An 11,513-nucleotide genomic window follows, 5' to 3' on the forward strand; every position below is an offset into this window, starting at 1 on the left:
TTATGCTGTTTCTGTGTGCTGATATACTTAATTATATATTTAAGTTTATATCTGTTTCATATGATACAAATACTCTTCTGACTGTTATATGCATGGGTGATATGGAAGTGGCAAGAACCTTCACTTCCTCTCAGACGATTGGACAGCAGGGCATCCTTAATTGCATTGATTGAACCAGTATAGGAAATTTTGTGGTAGAAAGATCACAGAAATTTGCATCATCTATTTCAATTTTTATTTTGGAAGAGTTTTGATGGTCTCCTAGGGCTGTGGTTAAATATGATATGACACAGGCTTGCACATATGCTGAAATGTTAGAATTGAGCTTGTTTCCAGCAGTAAGGCTATTAATTACTACATAATAATGGTGAGCCGGTACATTAAAAACAAAAAAAAAAAATCTTGTGATAGGGATTTTCTCAGAGATGTACGTGTAAATTTTGGTTTTCTCAGTTTCCAACCCGGAACTTCTTGGAGGTCGTGATATCGAACTAAAGGTATGAAGAGATGGTTTGCATGGTCAATCAGCGGTCAAGAGGTCATGCATGATCAACGTTGTTGTAATTTCATAATAGCATTGTAAGATTATCATCAACCATAATTTCATTAGGTTGCTAAACATTGATGTATATTTGGAAAAGTCGAAGAGACATTTTTCAGCTGGACTTTTGAGAGATTTGTTACAAAGAATGTACATGAGCCTGTGCCTCGTGAACAAATTGTGCATTCCCTTCTTGTTCAATTATCCGTGAGAAATCCCATCTTCAGCCAACCTAGTCATAGCTTGAGGCAAGTTCTGGAACTGCGATTGCCACATTCTTGGAGAAGGCGGATCTCCGGTAGCTGCAATGCCTGATTAGAAAATGGTTTGAACATCACGTTAAACAACTAAGTAGGCATGACAACATTTTTCTTCTTAATTATTTGATTACCTCTTGATTCTTTCATGGTCTTCCAATCAGATGATTGCCTCTTTGTTAACTGAATTAGTTTTAAACATTCAACTGTTCAGAAGATTTTATCGTATTATGAATTATTCCTTACTAGTTCAGGGAACATACTTTAATTAAATGACTCTATGTACGTTGTCAGTAGTTTTTTTTTTAGCTATTGTTTAATGCATAGCTTTAAAACCCAAAACTCAAGTTGACTTGAAAGTTAATCAATTTAAGTCAATTTAGATGAGCACCTAGTGGCTCTGGAATATCAAAGACTAAAAGGGCCGTTAGTTATGGTCTTAGCAATCCCGGATCCCAGTAAAGGCAAACCAGGTTTTATGATATTATATATTTATACCATATGAATACTGTGAGTATCTTTGGACTGACCCCACATTTTTGCCATTGTAAGCCTAATCCTTTTACAATTGCACCAAGCAATGGCCCTTTTTTGTTATTGAATAGTGATTTTGAAAAATATAAATAGAGGCATTTATATACATGAAAGCCTTAAAAATATAATTTATTATTAATATACTATTTATATGCTAATTTAATAATTAAAATAAAAAAAAAATTAAGATATTGATGACTATTTGACATGCTATCAACTACCATTTGCATGGAGGTACCGAAAGCTAGGAGGAAATGGTGAACATAATACCCTCAATGCATGATAGGAATTGAGAACAATGGGATTATGCGAGTGGGTGAAAGAATTGGGAATGAACTCCTTATTTTCAATTTGGATTGTTATATTTCCACGCTAAATATACTAAAAGACTGTTACCAATACACACACACACACACACACACTAAAAGACAACTTCCAATAACTTGCTTTCGGTGAAAATCTAGAAAAGGATATATTAACATAGTCCATTTTAAATATATCTTTTCAAGTAAATAGGCAACTTAGTCGAGTCAAGACCAATATAACATCTGAGTTATAAAAAAACCTAATTTCCTACCTAATCAGCTCAAATCCTTGCTGGGTTAACTTGGCCGAGTCTTAAGTCAAGTCAATGAGTTTTTAAACTATGGTTCACTGTTCACTTCTCTCACATTTGCTCTTCGATATACATACCTAGACACAACATATCTCCTAACTTTTTTATTTTTAATTTTTTTATCATAATTCTTTTTTGGACTTTATGCAATTTCTATGTACTCTTTTTTAGATTTATCTGGCTGAATTGTCTCCGAAAGTTGAAATTATGAATTAAAAGCAGAGTGAGGATAACCTCAAAGTATCCTCACCCCACTTATTTTGAAGATAATCCAACCCTTGTTCAGTCCCGGTACTTGTAGAATCTAAAGGATTACATTATTGGTAGAGTTCTTGTTGGTCATTTCCTACAAGGCCCAACATGCATTGCATAACTATGCCCAAGAAACAGCAAGCAATGTATCTTGTAGCACCAAGGGAAAATGAGCATCGTACATCAATGATGATACAGAATAACAGTAGAGAGCAAAATGAAGGTGAAAGTAACTACGAGCTCGTATATCTTCAGAAGGGATGACCATCAGTTTAACAATTGATTTACTATGAGCCAGATACTCTTATCTATATGTAGAATATATTAACCAGAATATTGTTGAGAATAGTGTCCCAAAGCCAATCGTCAGCCTGTTGACGGTTGTGCTCCTTTTGTATTAGTACATGAATTATAAATAAATAAAAGTTATTTTGATATTTTTTCATCACAAATGTTTCATCTTCTAATGAACTCCTGTGTTGTGGTGAAGTCCTTAGGACTATTTAGACTCGACAAAGGAGGATTTGTCGTTTAGTCCTTAAACATGTTCGCGACCAAATGATACGTTGTTACCAAGGACGACAATATTTATCGAGCATAGGTCGTTGTGTGCCATATGGGTTGGTTGTCCTCATAACCAAAGAGTGTGGAGACACTGGTATGGCATACAGGTGAGATGTAATGGTACATCTGCACTGAACGTGACCAACTCCGGAGCTATTTCTGCTGTCAAGATTTACTCCGATGGGATATGGGTATAAATGTCTCTCCGATCTGAGACCGTCACGGTGACTTGCAAGCAACTCACTGCACTTAGGCACTGGACTACCTGAATTTCTAATTCAGTAACGGAAGGTTGCTGGGTGTAGTCAAGTACTTGACTTGTCGGTGCGTGTGTCAAGATAGGATTGATCACTCCAGTTTAGGAGCTGTGTACAGTCGTGTTTCAATTTAGCAAAACCTTGGCCAGGGTAGTCCTAGTGAGGAGTCACAGGACTAATTGAGTTGAGCACGATTCGGATGATATCATCAGGGTTGACAGTTTAATCCTGAGTCATCCTAAACACAGGGGTCAAAAGGGATGAATTATACGGTAACCATATTCACGTAGGTTCTGAATGTTGCGATTGCGATTATTCGACCTATCCGGTCGTCGGGTACCATTGCTAGATGGTCACTTCGATTAGTACAGAAATTGGTTCCTGTGCTACCGGCTTAGGTTCGAATCTGCGGGGTCACACACATTAGAGGTTCCTTTCTGATCTGATGGTTGATTATGAGTCTTATCTATCTGGAACTCTATGATTGAGAATCAGGATTCTCTAATCATGAGTTCCACACATTTTGGGTACCGGGGTCAAAAATTTTGAATTTCGAATTTTGAATTTGAAATTTGAACTCTTTAATCAGGGTTTCATATCGATGGTCTCTGATGCCTGATTGCCCATCGGATTTGGACTCAATATTTATGAGAGGTTTAATTAGTGATTTAATCACTAATTAACTCAATTTGATTGAGTAATTATTTTTGGATCAAGTCCAATTGAATTGGATTCAGTTTGGATTGACCCGATTAGGTTAAATGTTGACCTAATCGCTAAGGTGGTTTAGTCCCTGATTTGATCAGGAGTTAGGTTTAGTTAATTTCTGATTTGATTAGAATTTTATTAAGCCTGATTAAGCCTAATTATGTTGGGTTTAATTTGGTCTAATTGTGCTCAACCTATTTTAAACTAGGTTGGCTCAATTTGAATCAAACCACCTTGTTTTAAATTCCCTGCGTCACCCAACTTTCTTGCACCCATTTGAATTCACGAGAAGAAACTTCTCGTGAAATTTTTTTCACATAAAACCCTTCCCCACGTCCTCATTTGTGCGCCATATGGATGGATAAATTAATTAGTTAGCCATTCAAATTCAAAGCATGTTTGAATTTGAATGGATAACTTATCACTTGCCCTTTCATCCTTATCCATTTTGTGCGCCACATTAGAAAAGGTTTCTTGTGAAACTTTTTCACGCACAAAGAGCCACGCCCCTTCTCTTCTCACGCCCAAAAGGATAGGGATAAGTTGGTTTTCGTTTGAATTCAAATTTGATTTGAATTCAAATGTGTAACCTCTTGTCTTTATCCTCTCACGCGGATAAGACACGTTCGACGTTGTTTTAAAAAGAGGAGAAAGGTGGGACGTGCGTAAAAAAATTAGGAAAGAAACTTTGGGACGTGAGGAAGGCTTCTACGTAAGGTGAAGGTCCAAAACCTTCCGAGAGAAAAAGAAAGAAAAGAGAGAAAATTGGGCGCAGGGTTTTTGGTGTGTACCCTAGGGTTTCTACCTAGGGTTTCTACCTAGGGTTCGGGAAGTGAGATTGGTGTGCCATGAGTGTCGTGAGTCCACCAAATTTCAGAGAGAGATCCATCAGCCTCTCAAGTAACTGTGCAGACGATCCGGAGCGTCCGAGAAGTCGGCACACATCGATCGAAGGAGTTCGATCAACATCTGCCATCAAAAGGGTGAAATCACGAACTAGCATTCGTGAGGAGCTGATCAGACGGGAGCTTCGTGTGGATGATCCGCAGAGGTCAGACAGTTGGGTGGCTGCGACGTGACGATCATAGCCCTCCGATGGTGATCAGATTGCGGTGATCGACTATCCGCAAAAGGTGATGTGTTCTGAACACAGTACTGTAAAACGTTTACTGATTCAAATTTGAATTTCAAATTTAAATGCATGCTGTTGTATCATATTTAGATCCTAGTGTAGGGTTAATTAGTATTAATTAATGAGATTAATTAATAATTTCACTGTAAAATAGTAATTTTGAAAAAGTTTTAAAATTACCATTTTGCCCCTGTACTAAATTTTTGCTTCAATTGGTATCAGAGCAGGTTCTAGAATATGATATACATATGCATGCGTAGATTAAGGTGTAATCTATAAGTTTAAATTTGAAATTCAAAATTTGAAATTCGAAATTCAAAAAGATTTGAAATTTGAAATTTGTTAGAAGTTTCAAATTTGAAATTCAAAATTTAAAATTTGAAATTTGGTTGAAATCTCAAATTTGAAATTTGAAATTTGAAATTTGAAATTCGAAATTTGAAATTCAAAATTCAAAATTTGAAATTTGAAATTTGGTTGAAATCTCAAATTTGAAATTTGAAATTTGAAATTTGAAATTTGAAATTCAAAATTCAAAATTTAAAATTCAAAGATTGAAAATTCGAAATTTGAAATTTGGTTGAAATCTCAAATTTGAAATTTAAAATTTGAAATTTGAAATTTGAAATTCAAAATTTAAATTTTGAAATTTGTATATTTAGATATACATGATCCAAGTAGCAAGTAATCTAATTGGGTTGGTTGCCATGGCCGTCCGGTCATAGGAGAAAAGTAGGGTTTAAAGGCCCTCTCTTCCCATTCGATGGGGTCTCCTATGGCGGTAGGGGTGCCGATGCAATTATATCCCATGCCGATGAAGCAGCGAAAGGACTTAATTAAGAAATTTATCATGAATGTGTTAGATTAGATCTAAAAGAAAATTTATGATTTATTTTGAGTTATTTTCTGTTATGAAATGAGCAATAGAATTGCTGTTTATGAAATGTGCTGACCCGTTTGTGAAATGAGTTAACACATTTGGTGAACAGAAAATAAAATCTTTCAAATTTGAAAATTATTTTCGAAATGCCAAACCCTGACCCATCAGCCCAAGTACTTAATTAAAAGAATTAAGTATTGTCTAGTAGGTCTAGAATTGTGAATTAAGACCTAAGACAATTGCATAAACTTTTGGGTCAATGGGTTAGATGAATTAGGTCCATAATTGGGTTAGACCTAAGGTTAGTTTAAAAAATGGACGAATTGGAGTAATTGGTCAAATCTAATCAAAAGTTGAATTAGATTAGGTCAAGGATACTCTAGACTCAACTTCAATAGTTGTAGTTGAATGGGTCCATGTCTTTAACTAGACCAAGATGGACTTAATTCATGGCTACGCGGTGGAGCTCTATTTACTAAGTTGATCAAAATTAAAACTAATGAACCGGTTGGTGTCTAAGGTAAGTTCGGCAGTTTTGACCAGTGGTTCTTAAGCGGGAGCTACTCGCATTGATTCGATCATTGACGAGTTAATGGCAAATCCCCACCACTGATTTCACTTACCTGGCCAATCTTGTAAGTTAGATTTTGATTAGATCACTTGGTGATTAGAGCTCACCCATGTCATTAGGTAAGTCAGTATGACTGATTTAGGTGCTCCTAATGCCAGCTTTAATTAAATCCTTTTTAATCTGACTTGGTGAAGTCAGTGGGAGGATTGAAATTGGCTGGATGATTTCTTCTCTACTATTCTTTAATAAAATCCTCAAAATTATTAGGTCCCTAAAATGATTAAGTTATAATGATAACTAAGTCATAGCCTCCCATTAAGTGAATGATAATGAGTCCATTAGTTCAATGATCATTGGAGGCCCAAAGGCCTGGTGCTCATTGGCCAATGGAATTATTATTCATAATATGATAATTTGATTGAGTCTTTCTGATGGTGGTTAGGTTGGCCGGCCAAAGTCGGGCCTGATCATTTATTGGTCTGATTCACTAAATTAAGTCATGTTAATGGTTGGACCTAACCAGATCTTTTCAGTGGAGGCCAAAGCCTACTGATTAGGTTCTGGGGCAAAATCAATTACTAGAAGTTGTTTAGAGAAACAACTGGTTAAGAACCTACCCATAGATGCACATGGGTTGACCAACCAAAGTTGGGCTCGTGTGTAGTCTGTGTGGATTCTAGTACCCATTAAGGAATTAAAGTAATTCCTCGAATTGGAGGATGAGGCTACCAGTTTGTAAAAATATTGGGAAAAACTTTAGACTAAAGTCCAAGTCTTTAGTATTAATTTATGTACTAATAGAGGTCTCGTTTTTCTTTAAGCAGCTATGGCCACTACCCTGTCGCTCCGGTCATTATTAGATAATGACAAGCTCATGGGACCCAATTTCGATAGCTGGTATCGAAAATTGAAAATCGTCCTTGAGCATGAGCGGATCCTTTATGTAGTAACGGATCCAGCACCTGAGGAGCCAGCTCCGAACGCTAGTAAGGCGATCCGAGATACTTACTTGAAGTGGCTCAATGACCGCACCACCGTTTGATGTATTATGCTGGCAGCAATGAATGACGAGTTCAGCCGAAGGTTTGAGAATGCCCAGCCACAGGAGATGCTTCAAATGTTGAACGACTCCTTTGGCACGCTTGACGACGTTGAAAGGCACAAAACTAGTTGTGCTATTTTCAATGCTCGGATGAGGGATGGGGCCTCAGTCACTGATCATGTACTGTATATGATCGAGATGATTGAGCGCCTAAGCAAATTGGGCTTTCCTCTGCACGAGCAGCTCGGTAAGGATGCGATCCTTAATTCCTTGCCCAAGTCCTTCCTCCCATTCCTTACTCATTTTCGAATGACAAAGCCTGCAGTAAACTACCACGGATTGTTGGGGTTGCTGCAGAACTTTGAGAAGGATCACCAACTCCATAAGGAGTCGGTGAATGTAGTGGGAGGGTCTTCTTCTCGTCGTCAACCCTTTGGGAAGGGGAAGAAGAACAAGAAGAAGAAAAATAAGAAGGTACAATCTCATGCTGGGACAGTAGCACGGGGTCAGACCAAGAAGCGCAAGCATGACCAGAGCCAGGCGGAGTGCTTCTTTTGCAAGAAGCACGGGCATTGGAAGAGGAACTGTCCTCAATACATTGCCTCCCTGGACCCGAACAGGCCAAAGAAGAAGCAAGATAATTATATGATAACTCCTTGCAACTTTTCGATTTGTGATACTACTGCCTGGGTATTGGATACCGGAAGCCCTTATCATATTTGTAATTCGATGCAGGGTCTGCAGGTCAGTAGAAGATTTGATGAAGGCGAGAGGTTCCTGAATGTTGGAGATGGAAGCAAAGTTCCAGTTCTAGCTTTAGGAATCATGAGTCTTGTAATCAATTCTCGTAATGTAATTCTGAGTGAATGTCACTATTGTCCAAGTTTTTTATTAAATATTATTTCTGTAGGCCTTTTGGCCATGTACGGTTATGATTTTTTAATAAAAAGAAATATTTGCAATATCATTTTGAATGGTGTTACAATATTTGTTGGACAATTAAATAATGGAATTTACTTACTATCACAGCCTGTTAATGTGGTTCAAAAATTCGGTAAACGCTCTAGAATAGATAATGTGTCAGAAGTCTACCTTTGGCACTGTAGGCTAGGTCATATCAATAAGAACAGGATAAACAGGTTGGCTCAAGAAGGAATTCTTGAAGTTAGTGATTGTGAATCACTTCCAACCTGTGAGTCCTGTCTTCTTGGAAAGATGACCAAATCACCTTTTACTGAAAAAGGTGAGCGAGCCAGTGAACTCTTAGGTCTGGTACATTCTGATGTATGTGGACCCATGAGCTCAAGTGCAAGAGGTGGATTTTTCTACTTCATAACCTTCACAGACGACCTATCTAGGTATGGGTATGTCTATTTAATGAAGCATAAGTCGGAATCATTTGAAATGTTCAAACTATTCCGAAATGAGGTAGAAAAACAAACTGGGAAGTGTATTAAAACTCTTTGATCTGATCGAGGAGGTGAATACCTTTCCAATGAGTTTCTGACGTATCTAAGGGAGAATGGGATTCTCTCTCAGTGGACTCCTCCTGGAACACCACAGCATAATGGTGTGTCTGAAAGGAGGAATCGGACCCTGTTAGACATGGTTCGATCCATGATGGGGTTTGCTGGTCTGCCGATCTCCTCTGGGGATATGCGCTCGAATCGGCTTGTTACCTTCTAAATAGAGTTCCGAGTAAGTCTGTAGCCAAAATGCCATATGAGATATGGATAGGACGTAAGCCAGTACTCTCGCACCTTAGGGTTTGGGGGTGTCCGGCTTATGTTAAACGTTTAATTACAGACAAACTTGGACCTAGGTCTGACAAGTGTAATTTTATAGGGTACCCAAAAGAGACCAAAGGGTATTATTTCTACCTTGCTGATGAGCAAAAGGTGTTTGTCAGCCTTAAGGCAATCTTTTTAGAAAAGGAGTTCCTTAGTGAAGGAACTGTTGCCTCTAAAGTCGAACTTGACGAAGTTCGACAGGTGAAAAAACCGACACATGTTACTGAACCTGAACCGGATTTGATTAGATCAGATCCGGAGCCCATTGATTATGCACCCTTAAGGCGGTCTGGTAGAGTACCACATCAACCAGACAGATATTATGATTTCTTGGTCCGGGATGGTGATCCTATCGAACTTGATGAAAACGATGAGGATCCGATCACCTACATGGATGCAATGCAGAGACCTGACTCTGAGAAATGGCTAGAGGCCATGAAATCCGAAATGGAGTCCATGAAGGTCAACGATGTGTGGACATTGGTTGACCCACCCGAAGGAGTAAAACCCATAGGGTGTAAGTGGGTCTTCAAAAGGAAGAGGGGTGCAGACGGAAAGGTGGAGATCTATAAAGCCCGTCTGGTTGCCAAGGGATATCGTCAACGTTATGGTATAGACTATGACGAGACGTTTTCTCCTGTGGCAATGCTCAAATCCATTCGGATTATGCTTGCGATAGCTGCCCATCTGGACTATGAAATCTGGCAGATGGATGTGAAGACAGCTTTCCTAAACGGAGAGCTGGACGAAGAGGTGTATATGATACAACCTGAAGGGTTCACATCCACAGATGAGTCTAAGGTGTGCAAGCTACAGAGGTCCATTTATGGACTTAAGCAGGCATCTCGGAGTTGGAACATACGTTTTGATAGGACGATCAAAACGTATGGCTTCGTTAAGAACGGAGAAGAACCCTGCATTTATAAGTGGGCTAATGGTCCAGCAGTAGTATTTCTTGTATTGTATGTGGATGACATTCTCTTAATCGGGAATGATGTCCCTGCATTACAGGGAATAAAGATTTGGCTATCGTCACAGTTCTCCATGAAGGATTTGGGAGAAGCTTCCTACATCCTAGGGATGAGGATCTATAGGGATAGATCCAAAAAGTTGCTTGGCTTATCCCAGTCCACGTACATTGATACTATGCTGAAAAGGTTCAGCATGGAAAATTTCAAGAAAGGCTATCTACCGATAGGCCATGGAATTTCTCTCTCGAAGAGGGATTGTCCGACAACACCTCAAGAGAGAGAGCGTATGGTAGGATTCCATATGCTTCGGCAGTGGGATCTATCATGTACGCCATGACATGTACATGATCAGATGTGGCATACTCACTAGGGGTAGTGAGTAGATACCAATCTGATCCAGGAGAGAATCACTGGAAGGTTGTTAAAACCATCCTGAAGTATTTGAGAAATACTAAGGACCAGTGGCTTATATATGGTGAATCGGACTTGAGACTTATAGGGTTTACAGACTCTAGTTTCCAGTCTGATCGCGATGATAGCAAGAGTATGTCAGGATTTATTTTTACCCTTAATGGTGGAGCTGTCTGCTGGAAGAGTTCCAAGCAGCACACTGTGGCTGATTTAGTATGCGAGGCGGAGTATATTGCTGCATCAGATGCTGCCAAAGAAGCGGTGTGGCTGAGGAAATTCATCACGAGCTCGGAGTAGCACCCTCCCTTGTTGGTCCAGTTCTGCTCTACTGCGACAGCTCTGGAGCCATTGCTCAGGCGAAGGAACCAAAGGCACACCAGCGGACGAAGCATATTCTGCGCCGCTACCATCTCATCCGGGAGATCGTGGATCGAGGTGACGTCGACCTTCAGAAGATCGACGGGAAGGAGAACCTGGCGACCCATTCACTAAAGCCATTGCGGTGAAGGAGTTCAACGACTACAAGTCGAAGATGGGTATTAGATACTGCACCGATAGGCTTTAGGCCAAGTGGGAGATTATTGGGAATAGTGTCCCAAAGCCAATCGTCAGCCTGTTGACGGTTGTGCTCCTTTTGTATTAGTACATGAATTATAAATAAATAAAAGTTATTTTGATATTTTTTCATCACAAATGTTTCATCTTCTAATGAACTCCTGTGTTGTGGTGAAGTCCTTAGGACTATTTAGACTCGACAAAGGAGGATTTGTCGTTTAGTCTTAAACATGTTCGCGACCAAATGATACGTTGTTACCAAGGACGACAATATTTATCGAGCATAGGTCGTTGTGTGCCATATGGGTTGGTTGTCCTCATAACCAAAGAGTGTGGAGACACTGGTATGGCATACAGGTGAGATGTAATGGTACATCTGCACTGAACGTGACCAACTCCGGAGCTATTTCTGCTGTCAAGATTTGCTCCGAT

Source organism: Elaeis guineensis, chromosome 1 (assembly GCF_000442705.2).
Source record: "Elaeis guineensis isolate ETL-2024a chromosome 1, EG11, whole genome shotgun sequence".
Taxonomy (NCBI): Eukaryota; Viridiplantae; Streptophyta; class Magnoliopsida; order Arecales; family Arecaceae; genus Elaeis; species Elaeis guineensis.